This window comes from Nomia melanderi, chromosome 8 (genome assembly GCF_051020985.1).
Source record: "Nomia melanderi isolate GNS246 chromosome 8, iyNomMela1, whole genome shotgun sequence".
Lineage (NCBI taxonomy): Eukaryota > Metazoa > Arthropoda > Insecta > Hymenoptera > Halictidae > Nomia > Nomia melanderi.
The window spans coordinates 10600841-10614416 of NC_135006.1; the positions used below are offsets into that span (position 1 = coordinate 10600841).

The 13576-nt window shown below is 34.7% G+C and overlaps 1 protein-coding gene and 1 long non-coding RNA gene across 4 annotated transcripts in view; one reads left to right on the forward strand and one right to left on the reverse strand.

Annotated features, from left to right (window-relative positions):
- The window catches only part of LOC116427482 (uncharacterized), a 101832-nt gene that overhangs the window by 46165 nt on the left and 42091 nt on the right, over nt 1-13576 (reverse strand). The window lies entirely within an intron of this gene.
- LOC143174808 (uncharacterized) lies at nt 1684-4373 on the forward strand. Its single transcript, XR_012999184.1, has 3 exons — nt 1684-1835; nt 2001-2526; nt 2657-4373. It is a non-coding gene; the product is annotated as an uncharacterized LOC143174808 (long non-coding RNA).

Sequence of the window (13576 nt, forward strand, 5' to 3'; positions counted from 1 at the left end):
CCTAATTTTCCCTATTTAATGGCAAATAAAAATTGTGAAATGTATATCGGTTCTCTATAACTGCTCTGGTGCAGTAACCGGAGTTTTCTCTCTCAGTAAAAAGAAAAGTAGTGAAAGTAGTGTTAAGAAAAAAAATCGCTTTTAAAGCATTAACTTAGATTTCTTGCTCAATAAAATATGAATATAAATTTTACTAACTTATTCTTAGTTATCTAGAGGTATCTAATCTTTATAATCTTTTAACAATTTTTATTTCATTGGTAATCTACTGTTCTCGGTCGTTAGCATCCTCCTTTACGCGTACCTTATAGACTGCGTGACCGCTTTTTATATTCATAATATTCGACACAGCTGAAAGTCTCTTGTATCCATTATTAAACTGCCCAAAATTCATGAAGTCCGTTTTATGAACCATTTTGTCATGGTTGAAGAGGATCTTGGTAGCTACTTTTCAAAATAACACGATCGAAAAAACTTTATGTTAATATGCATTTAATTTCAGTAATTATTCGGAAACATGGCTACCTCGCCGATTTTTATCGTCTTGAAATATGTTGTTGAAGGCATACGTATGCCTATAAATGTTACCGCCGTTCGGCCATAGTTTCCGAAATACTCATAAATTTGGGATTTCAATGATTCTTATATATGCCCTGTTATATTTAAGAGTTCAGTGGGTGACATATTAGTCTCTCCGATAATTTCACTCATTAAGAATGATATATTTTCATATGTTTCATTGAGAAGTATAAATGTATCATTAAATGGTAAACTTGTCGAAAGAGTCGTCAATTAATATCGTTTGTTAAAATCTATAAAAATGAGTTCCGCGTAGATAACAGAAGTATATTAATGAGACTGATTTTTCCGAAGTGGGAGTTTCGTCGTAATTACTAGAAATTTCTCCAATTCGGCAGTCTTGCATGAATATCTGGAAGACAAAACCACAAGTGTAACACTTTCATACGGGTGCAAGATTGTTCGAAATATCGATTTCTACGATACATTTAAAATCATCGAAATCGGCGAGGAAGCCCTCTTTTGACAAAGTTACTCAAAATGATATAGTACCGTACACAGGTATACTTTAACCCTTAGCAGTTCTATGTCGAGTCAAACTCGACATTTTATTTTATTGCAACCTTCACCTGTTTTAACAATTTTTTCTATATTTATTTGTAGCATCACAATTGTACCATTTAACACGTTCACGCCGGCGTGTACAGACAGTGTGTACCATTGATGGCTCATTAGACAGTGTATAGCATGAAATATGTTAAAAGTCTTATTATACCTACTAATACACAATATATAAGTCTCACTATTAATGGTAACAGTGGCAACAGAAATCTATATAATTTTGAATTTGTTACTGTCATTTGGAGTAAGAGGAAGTCTAATCGCCTTCATAATTTCTACACTTCGAAGACCTGAAACGAAAATCGTTGAACCTCCTTCGACGTGATCGTAAATAAACCGCGAACCTGTATTCACTATTGTATATATACTATACACACACATTTTAAATAAGTCACTGACGTAATTGATATTACAATACCGTTATACATACACGTACACGTCGATAGCAAGTACAGGAAGAGCACATAGATATTCTTCGATCGCCACGAGAATAAAGTTCTGTAGTACTAAATTATCTCTTAGTACTCAAGGTTCATGGTAACTACGTACATACGTGTTTCAGGCGTTAATTACAAAATAGTATTTAAAATCTAGATCTTGCTTATTTTTCAACGTTCTGTAGGCTGAAAGTTTGAGTTTCAATCAAACGTTCTCTGCATAATTACTTCTTCTGTACGTCTCATAATCATTGACAGGTATTTTCCAAGTATGAGATAAGCATTAAATTATATTTATTATGAGCGATCGACATTCGATGATACGGTGGTACTACTCAAAGCAATGAAGTTCCATTTTTGAATAACCAACTATATTTAAATTTTAATGTGGATAAAATACTTAATTTTACATACGTGTTTCAGGCGCTAATTACAAAATAGTATTTAAAATCTAGATCTTGCTTCGCTGTTTTAACGTTACAGAAATGTAGCGTAATAACATTATTACAACAGTGGATATCGCGTCAGTTTGGAAGCCTGCTGAATTTACAACTCTTTTAACTGCCAGATATCCTTGATGATAAGCGAAACGAGATTACCGTGAGCCTTGTGTCGTTCCGAAACTACTACTAAGGATACAAACGACCGGAAAGATAACTGAATAATAGTAATGGCCAGCTGAGCCCATAAAACGGAAATGAAAAGTGATTAGTGTTTGAGCATGTTCAGAGAAAGACGTTCACCAACCTGCGAGGAAACGTTGAATATACACGTCGTCCCGTTGCGCATATGTTTACCGAATATCACTGTCCACGGTCCGCGAAACGGCGATTCACTATCACTTTTCACCGACACGTTCAAGTTCACAAACTTCGGTAACGCGGACCGAAAAAACTTCGAGGCGACAGCGTCGCGGTGGAATCGCCGTCGGTTTCGTCATTGTAAGAAGGTAAACGGCACTGTTGGAGAACGCGAACCTTCCAATGTTCCGAACGGTCGTTCACAGCTTTCCTCGATAGCCTCGATAATATTGTACACTAACCCAGACCTAGGAAGCTCCGAATCTCTTTTTTCAACAGAACGAGGATACAGGCGGAGGAAACCGCGGAAATTGCTCGATTCTATGCAAAATCACGGACATCGAGGACTCTCTTGGTTAATCGACTGTTCGGTCAACTGTCAACATCTATGTACATCGCTTGGAATCAAGATAAACTAGTTTTCAAAACTGAAGATAAACGGAAAACTGATTTCCCGAATCGAGCGACACGTAAATGTAACGCGAACGTAAACACTTTAAAGTTTATTTAAATAGCTTCCCGAGTTTTCAGTTGAATCCAGTTCCTATTCAGTCGCGTTCACCGTGAATGAACTAACAACAAGAACAATCGAGCACGGTCGCTCCCCTAATTGAGGTAAATACGATGTACAGGTGAATGAATACAGAAGAAAACCGAAGACACTGTTCACACGGGGACGCGGAATTCACCGAAAGAAACGAAGAATTCGCGCGTGTTCTACCACTCTATTTTCCCAGGTTCCGTTCCGGAGAAGTTGCGGAGAAGACGCGGAGAGTCTAGAAGTGACTCGCGTTAGCAAGGTTTTTCTAATAGCGAGGATTCGCGTGGGCCAACGCGGCTCAACTGAGCACGTCTGTGCCGCGAGGCACACCTGAATCCCACGAGCATCGGTCGCTATACTCACTGTACCTTCCTCTACGCCGGGACAGAGCGCGTATCGTGGCGTCGCTACGGCGCGTTGTGACGTGTACACCGGGTGAGACGTGCGAAATGGCGCCCGTGACAACAGAAACGAATAAACGTGCAATGACAATAGTTGGCAGCGACGATTAACGCTGCCGGCTTTTATCTCGAACGCTTACACGCGAGAGAGCCACTTGCGACTCGGGCTTCACGAAACATGTATATCCCGTGAAAAACGCTATTATATGTGTTTCCATGTATCCACTTTCGGACAACAATGAAATTATTCCATAGATTCGTAGATTATACATTAGAAGGATTTCCTTTCTTTTAGTACGTATTGGCTTAACGCGCTGTGTTTTCTAATCATTTCTCTTTTATTACTGTGCGATAATTCATTTTGCTTGGTGGGTTGGTTCTAAGGGATCGGAGTTGTTCGTTCGTTATACTTTGGGCTTTAGTTTTAACCCTTTGCACTCGGAAGTTTTTCATTAGAAATATTTTAATATTTTCTGATGAGATAGAGAAGATACTTTATGAGGGACAAAGCTGTTTTGTTCGAATATTTCTTAAATTGATGCATTATACGAAGTTTCATATTAAGTATCAAATTTTATAGTTTTACTGTATGAAATCAAGTGGTGAGTGAGAGTCACCTCTCGAGTGCAAAGGGTTAAACTTGACGAGTTATGGGATAACGAAGCAATATTTTGTCGATACTCGCGTTTCGACGTACGATTTAAAAAACAGTTATTTTACTTCGTTATTAAAATATATAGCAAGGTAACGGTAAACTAGCTTATTTTAACTTAACGCTTGTATAGGTGAACGAGAATAATGGTATCGTTTAAATGCTAAATAACGTCAACTTTCAAAGTTTTTCAAATGAACTTTAATATGCTTAGTAAATAGGAGATAAGATATGACAAAGAAATAGTCTGGAAATAAATTATTATTGAAGTTAACAAGAAATGGAAAGCATTGATAACCGACCAGGCTGAACTTCACTAAACTATTAAATAATGACCTTTTTACCTGTCCCTACTGAGTAGTATTAAAAAATGTTCCCTTCCTTGTTGCAAAATTATTTAATTTTCACACTCGTCTTTCTATAAAATAATTGATCGTTTTCGTTTGTTTACCTTTTTGTTAGATTATTATAAATTTCATAGTACAGAGCAATGCTATTACGAATTCCTTGTTAGCCTTGTAAGCTTCTTTCGATGGAAACTCTGTGCTTATAAATAGAAATTAGGATAATAACAGAACGGTTATGCATTTTACGCTTTTTGTCGTAAAATTTTGTATTCTAGAACATCATTCTGTGTCATCGTTTTCTCCACAGAAATATACCACATGCCACATTTTCACCACGTTCGTTTCATCAGTCGTTTCTTCTACCTTTAATACCTCTAGTATTCATATTTCGAATACATATTATTACTTCGCTTAATTCTCAGACGACCTTTCTTAAAACTCATTAGGACGACTGCCAAATGGAATCACAATTTTAAATATAGGTATAATTTCTAGATCTAACGGGTGGATTAGAAGAGTTGTTAGATTTTGCGGTGGGTATATTATTATTTAATTATGGTACGTCTAAGCGATGTAAATCTTTTAGACGAAATAGAATAGCGCGTGTCTCTGAATATCATAGTTCGATTTAAAAATATTTTACTTCAGCAAATTGGCACGGGAATAAGAATGTCTTAACCTTTAAAAAAGAACTCATAGATGATATTCGTTAAATTATCTATATAAAGAATCTTAAAAATTATCCGACGAGTACTTGTTATTTTTATGAAAAGAAATGTTTAAGAAATGACATGTAGGTAGAACTTTGTAACGCAAACAATTCTGTTCTTTGCACAATGAATGATGTATCTATATAGTATAAACACGTCATTAAGATATTTTTAATCTGATATATTTAATTATGCAACTTGGCAACTGCTCTACTCTACATTGGGACGCAATGATTCGATAGGTATATGTATTCTACGACACGGGACGCAATTATTGCCGACTTATTTCATTAATAGAAATTTACTGTAATACACTGTTGCAAAATAAATTCATATTTTCTATGAAACATACCTTAAATATTTATAACGGTGATAAACAGTTCATTGAGAAATTACAGTTAACCTAGATGAATATCTATTACACTTAATTTACAACTTCTTCCTAAATTACTTTTCGATTATTCTGGTAAATAACTTATAATTTAATCCTCTTATCTGAACTACTTTCATAGTCATTTGCATAATGAGCCCGATCAGATATAATTAAATCCAACGACTGTAACTAAAACTTGAATCGCGTATAAATAAAAGAGAATCGATACCTTACCGAGTCGAAAAAATTCCGAACACCGCGTATAAGCGTAGCATGTTGTCGGACCACAAAGCGAAACAGAGAACGTCGTTACACTATTATTTCCATGCTGTTTCGCTTCGTCTCACCTGCTCGTTCACCTGTTCTTCCCCGTCCACTATGGGACCAAATTCAACATGGCCGCCATAATTAATTACACTATGTATCAGATGTACCGAATAATCTGCTATTACTTTTTAAGTTAATAAAAACATGCTGTAGGTGAGAAAGAATAACCCGTGATTTTGCTACATGAAAAAATGGCACGAAGTGTTAGAGCTTATCAGAAAAGTTGTTCGGATAATTAACACTTTTATTGACCTTGAAGAAATAGCGATAACAATAACAATAATCGTACGATTTATTTTTATGCACGAATCGAATTAAAACTCTTAAACAATACAAGTACGTTGTTCAATCTAGGACAAGAAAACATATAGATATACACCTACCTACCACAGACTCATAACGGAACAGAAAAAAAGAAGAAAACGTGAGCGGCAACAGCGCGACTTATACGGATACTACTGCCACATGCATGCAATGTCATCGGACAAGAGACTTTTAAAACTCGTCAGGAGTTTCCTATAAACCAATACAGAGGCAGGATTCGCTATCAATAATAAGCATCGTATAGAATTTTTCAATACTGGCTACAACACTATATAGTCAGCGCTGGTGTCTGAATCATGGTGTGTTTTAAACTCCGTCTCAGTGGAGTAACACCACCAACCGACTCGATACATTTCCTTTACGGTATTGTTAATTGCAGAGCTATTTGAATTTCACTCGTACCCGTAAGCTGAGCATTCGCGATACTTTACGATCTTTAATCATTTCGGTATCAGTGAAAAATTTCATACATTTACAAAAATACCAGACGATTTTGATAAAAAATCGGTGATAGCTGTAAAAAACAAAGACACATTTCAGTTAGTTTTGAGTTGAAGTTAATTACATCTTTACTAAAAAAAATAAAAACTAAATTCAAAAGATTTCCAAGAAAATAAATGAATATAACAGAAAAATATTTACGTGTAACACGATACATTTCTTTTAGCAGTTTTGACAGATGTGTGAAGTCGAATATTAATGCTGGCCAACGATCATAGTCTGAGAATGTCGAACTTAATAAGACACTAACTAGTGATTCTCAACGAAGACAGTATAAACCTTCAATCATCCCTTGCTAACAAAAATCAATCTCCTGTAATAATTCAGCGAACGAAAGGTCATCCATCGAATAGAAATGTTACAATGATAATAATAAGTTTAAGCAAGTAATAAATAAGATGATTCTTCACTCACGTTAAAATTGAAAACGTTCACTCGAAGCTCACAAATGAATTGTGTCGCAGGAATCTTGCGAGTGTAACAAGCTTCGCGACGGCAGTGTTGAATGAATTTAATAGTAGGTATCTATACGTGTCATGCTTATCTCGCATGCATGGAGTAATCATTCAGTACGATAATCTAATTACTACGAGGATTCATTATGGGGATACGAAGTACGTAAAGTTATAGTTACAAAAGGCTGTAAATAATATAGTCGCTTACAAAAATCATCATCATCTACCAAATGTGTTAAATACGTTAAATTTTCAAATATTTGAAAGAAAAAGATTTATAACATTTGTCTGTAAGATAAATTAAAAACACGATTGTGCAGAAAACTAGTTTCCACCAACGCACTGACGTCAATTTGATTGTTAATTACAATATTATAATACTGATATGGAATACGTGCCTAAACGCAGAATGACACGACGTTAAAAAATTCTGATATGCTATTGGCAATTAATGAAATCGGTTACGTTTGCGAGTGTTTTTACCCAGTGAGTATATGCAAAAGTTATTAAAAAGCACATGCCTGCAATCTATTATAAAAAGAAAACACAATACCTGAGTTTTTGTACAGGAATATTTGAACAAGTATTATACATAACACATAATCGCATTAACTTCCTTTTTACACGATTACGTTTTTAAATACGATCACGTTTATGTAACTGTTATGCAAATTATTAAATTTTATCATACTGATACGCTATTTCTGAAAAGAAACAAAAATTTTACATGAAAAATAACAAACGTTGTCTTCTTTTACTAATGTCACTGTATTATGTAGTATTATTTATAATATAGAAATGTATTCATATAATCGTCGTTTCATTGAGTAAACTATAGTAATTCGATTTGGTCGGGGGTCACCGGTAACCCTCATGACAGTCAACGTGTTAAAATCAACATCGTAACAAGCTATCAAACGTTTGGTATAGGGGAGGATTTGGTAGCGTAAAACAGAACACCAATGTTTTTCGTAGATAATACTTGTGCACTGATCTGCGGTCGATCATAAACTATACCGAGGGCTTATTAGGTCTACGCCATGCAACACCAGCTGAATACGAGCTCCTTATCTACGAAAAACATTGGCGTTCCATTTTAACCTACTCTCCCGTGCCTACTCCATTTCAGATAAGCAAGCCTTGTATTGTACTATTAAAAACGGTTGCTCACACTAACCGTACCGCATATTTATTATTTCCAATGTGGTCTAGAAACAATATCGACCAATTGGATTATTTATATTTATAAAAGGGTTTCTTTAATGTTCAATATGAATATAACCAAAGATTCTATCCAAAATTCGCAACAATATAATGTTGTATTTCGATAAAAACGTACGAAATTATTATTTCATTGTTTTTCCGCAAGGTAGGCCTAAATTATGGATATGCCTAATGGTATTTATAGCAAGTACGTTTGTTGTAACCTACACATGACCTTGTAAATTGGAACACTATTTGCGCGGTAGTTTTTACGCGCGATCTCAATTTACGTGATCTGAATTTAGTAACAGCGAATAAAATATACTTTTCTTTTCTAAAATCTCGTTATTATTATTTCTTTTGTTAAGCTATGTGAAATAAATATGTGTTTCTAGAACATATACCAGCTTTTCTTTTCAATATTTTGTTTTCTCTTGTACCGACAGACTCTGTTTACGCGATTTTCCTTTGCGTAAAACGAACCCACGTGGGACGGATTTTCGCGTAAATCGAGGGTCGGGTGTAACATTTTGTCTTTTGAAATTTTTGATTCTTTGGTTCAAAAGTGAAATATAATGGACAGTTCAGTTCGTTGGAGTAATAAGCAAATGAATTTAATTAACATAAAGAAGATAAGCAGTAAACAACCGTATCATTCTTTCTGATTTCTGAGAAAACACAGAAAGTTATGTAAAATAGAAGTAGTAATATAACTATAATCAAAATGTCACATCATAAGGTAATCTATACATGCTTATACCTATTTTATTACATTTTTAAAAACGAATAGGAAAAACATCAATGGATATGATAAGTACATTTTTTCTAAACGTAATATCTGTGACCATATTAAATAGAGAAATATATTTTACGAAATGATCACTACTTGTCTTCTTTACTTTGTAGTCATTTATTAATGTAACGTACAACCAATAACTGTCTATATTTATTAGAATTTCTAATGCACCCATGTAATAATAGTGAGGTCTGAAATTTAGTGTAGCAGTGTAGCAATCAATTGTTATAGTCTTTGTCGTTTTTATGTCTCGTTGTTCTATTTTACTGAACAGAAACAGTCATATCTTCATAACCTTAATATAAACTATAACGCAACGGCTCAGTTTCGGCACGTCTTTTTTACTGGCCTCGTGACGGAGCAATCAGTGTGGAAATAACAAAGACACGCCGAAACTGAGCAGACGTGGGACCTCTACAGTAAGTTTCTATAGATAACTGAAGAAAATATCACCTATCATCTATCAAGTAGTTGTAGAAAAAGTATAGAAATGCACTGCTAGCCATAAGTCACCACTTATCGAACACCTTGAATCATTGGTTGCAAAATAAGAAATTATCAACCTGATGAAATCTCGTGATAAATTGATATCAAACAATTGATTGTTAATTAAATTAACTCTCATGTAATATGTAAGAAGAAATGTAAACTTTGTTATATAATATGTCGAGCTCAATCTTAACTATCTATTTAAACATTGGAATTAATCATGACGCTCTGAGCATTAATTCTTTTAATGTTTCTCGATTGTTTTCAGACTGAACTGTTGTTGCCTTCAAATTGTTTCTTAGATTACAATGTATATGTACAAAGTGTTTTTAAATGATACGTCACGACCACCACACCGTGATTCGACACCTTTGATTTGACGGAGGTCAAAAAGATGAAAATTTGTTATTGTTGCATCGGTTTTTACTCTTCGCGAAGATAAATAGCCTCAAAGGAACCAAGGATCGAAAATGATTTGTTCGCTTGCAAATTGTTGTTCCAGTTGGTGTGTGAGAGTACAGATATGCGATATCAAAAGCTCTTTTCTGTTAGATGATGATGCAGAGTGTTTTGGATAGTATGTAAACAGACGACATGATCGATAAACAATCTTGTTCCCATCTTTCCAAGAGAAGAAAGCCACATGGCATCAAGTCGAATATACGGCATGTCCTAGATTTTTCTGACCAACTGTTGTCAGTATATTTTTTTAGTTAAAATAAGAAAAAAATACCATGTTCTGGGAAGTAGTTGCAACAAATTGACGGAAGTGCGTAACCATAATAAACTTTTTTAACCCCTTGCCCTACAACAACGAGTGAGACTCGTGGTGAAGATTTTCAACATGATTCAACAAATATATATATTACTCAGTTCGTTCGAATTCAAAGTAAATGTTATTCCTCTGTAGTCAACAATTATACTCGAAAGGAAATATAGCCATAACTTATGCTTAGAATTTTTCTCTTTTTCTAATAAGTTATTAATGACAAAGTAGCCATATCGATCAGAGTTGAGAAAGAAATCATAGGCCAAGGGGTTAATGTGATTAACAATGATAACAATAATAACAACGAAACACGATAAGGACAAGAACTGGGAACTACGAGAAATGCGTGGGCGGCTCGGTCACAGCGACGTGAAGTGTCAGAGAAAAATTGGCCGCGAGAGCTCCGCACGCTTGCTTAAATTTTCCTGCGCGCCCCAGAGAGCGACAAGAATAGTTGTATTCTTGAGACATGCAGGACCTCCCGTTAGGCTCACGATCCTGAGGGCCGTATCCCTTCTCTATGTCACTTGGAGTGGCCGTGGCGAAAACATTAACCGGGGAAAGTCTCCAGAACCTCGGAGACGCTTCCCACGGTTGCTAACCGCCACAATACAAACATATGTCATTGAAAATGATGTTAACAAAATTGTAACAAAAGAAGCTATACACGAAATGAGCAGTAACGAATGTGCGTTCATATGATGCAAAGTAGGTGCATATAAATAAATGAATAATATTTATTAGTATTTTGATACTTCATACTTAATATTTAATATTTAATATTTAATATTTAATCGAATAATGTTGTAGCTATAAAGTATTACATTTTCTACCTAGTACCTACTCCTATGATTAGATGTACACTGTATATAACACAACTATGTTATTGTTATCAATTTTTCTGTTTTGAAATAGTGAACCACATTGATTATATTTTACTGGAGTTATTTAAACTCAATGTTAATAAGACAGTATTGTTCTATAGTATATACTTTAACGAAAACCCAACGCAAAACAAAGAAAAATTACATGTTTATCTGAAAAAATAAAGAATTCATCGTTGAACGAATTAGTATCATTTCAAGCTTTAAAGTGACGTGTATACTCGCCAAACGCAGTTAACTGATTAAGGTGCTACGTAAGTTCTATCCGCTTTGTCGTTCGTATAAACCGATTTATCTCGCTTATCTATTCTTTGAAGTCTATAATATAAACACAGATATTAGGGCTAAGGGAGACTGACATAAGATATCCTTGTTAATCTTTAAGTGACCATATAATCGAGAAGCTCTTAGTAAGCATTCGAAATGAATAGTAATGCGATGTATACAGGATATTGCGTGCCGTACAAATTTTATCTCGATCACAGTGCGTCAGATGCAAGACAAAACATTTGATCTGCACTTGGTGAAGGTACTGTAAACATTACTAACTGTCGTCGATGGTTTATGTAATTTCGATCTGTGTTTTATTTCGAACTAGATAAATTCCAGAAGGTTTTTTCAGATGAGGAATGAGTAGTACACAATAACTTGGCGAGAAAGCGTCATTGGTCAAAACTCAAGCAACGTTCTTAAGAAACAAGTAAAGACAGCGTAAAAATAAAAAAAAAAGCAATGTTATGCGTATGGTAAGATATGCGAGGAATAATTCATCATAAATTACTTAATCCGAGTGTTACCGTTGCGCCTCTGCTTTACACTGTCAATAATTGGAAAGAGTCGAACAGGAACTGCAAACTATCAGATCATTACTCGTAAATCGAAAAAACGATCTGCATCTTTACGATAACGCAAGACCACACGTGGGTGACTACGTAAAAAAAATATCGAAACTAAAATGGGAATTTATTATACTTACAAAACAATACAAATTTCAAAAATTTCGAAAATGTAGAAAGTGCAGTACAATTATTTTTTAACGAAAAATTGGAGGTTTGTATAAGAAAGGCATAGTTTAACTGTCGCGGAGATGGGAGTCTCGAAGATTGATTGACTTCAGAGAAAACGGTTTGCGACACTGTATTCAGCACACCTTGTATAATGGGAGGCACTATAAGCCCGACACATATAGAAAACACCGCAAATGCAAAGAAACAATAGAGCACATAACAGGACGATGCAAATTACTTGCCGGAACAGACTGTGCAACAGATAAAACACTGCCGTGGAGATCGTACATAGAAAACGCGAATTTCAGTACCACTTAATATAAACATATACACTGCGTTGCAAAAACAGTTCTGTGTGTTCAACTATCACAAATTTTAAGCATGCAGGTAAACACATCTTTGAATAATGTAAGTTTTTTCAGTGTCTTTTGTGTATCTAAAAACAAGGACTGCGAAGGCTGACTGTTTAAATATTTATGGTTTCGGTCACTGTTGGACATTGTCCTGCAAAAGTTTATCAAAATGTATAACTGCATAATATTTCGAACCACATAAATTATTTTGATCAGAATTCGTTTGACCCAATGATTTATTGCCAGATAACATTCTATGCGGACAGTAAAATTGATGACGAGCTCGTACCGATTGTTACATCTTGAATGGACGTTACAGCAAAAACTTGAATTATCTTGAAGTATTTGCCCCGCGCACGCAATGATACCCACGACACATTTCAATTACCCGGGAAAATATCACAGCAGTAACAGAACATAAATGATCCGATGAAAAAACCAATCTTATTACTACAACACAAAGAAGAATGTAAGCACTTGTATATATAATATAAAAGAAATTCAAGTAATATAATTACATTTTATGTTTTTAACAACTAAACGAAAGATGTAGCCCGGCAAATATATTTATACTTTTTCATAAGGTATAATATATAGTATGTAGCAAACGAATAGTGCACACCCGATAGATTGAAACGGGACGAGTAATTCTCACGTTTCAACCAGTGTTAGCTGGTATCTAAAATATTACTAGGTATCGCGTTATTATTGTTTTCCTAATTACCGAGATTTTCTTTGCTTCGATCATTATACAGTGTGAAGTGTTTTATATTTGAATCTTCTCGAAATAATTTTCCTCGATTAAACGAACAAGAAACAAACGGAATTACCATAAATGATGGTAAATAAATATTTGGGTAAGTCAAATGCAACGATATACGTATCACAATTAAGCAACGGATATCGTACACTTCTAATAATGTAACGATGTTTGATAAAACTTCGAATAAACGATTTTTAACAAAACAGACTACTTGTGTCCGATTTCTGTAATTTCGTTTCTGATCAATCTCTATTTGCAGGGAAACTTACAATCTTCTAATAACTAAATAATTCAGTACATTTGA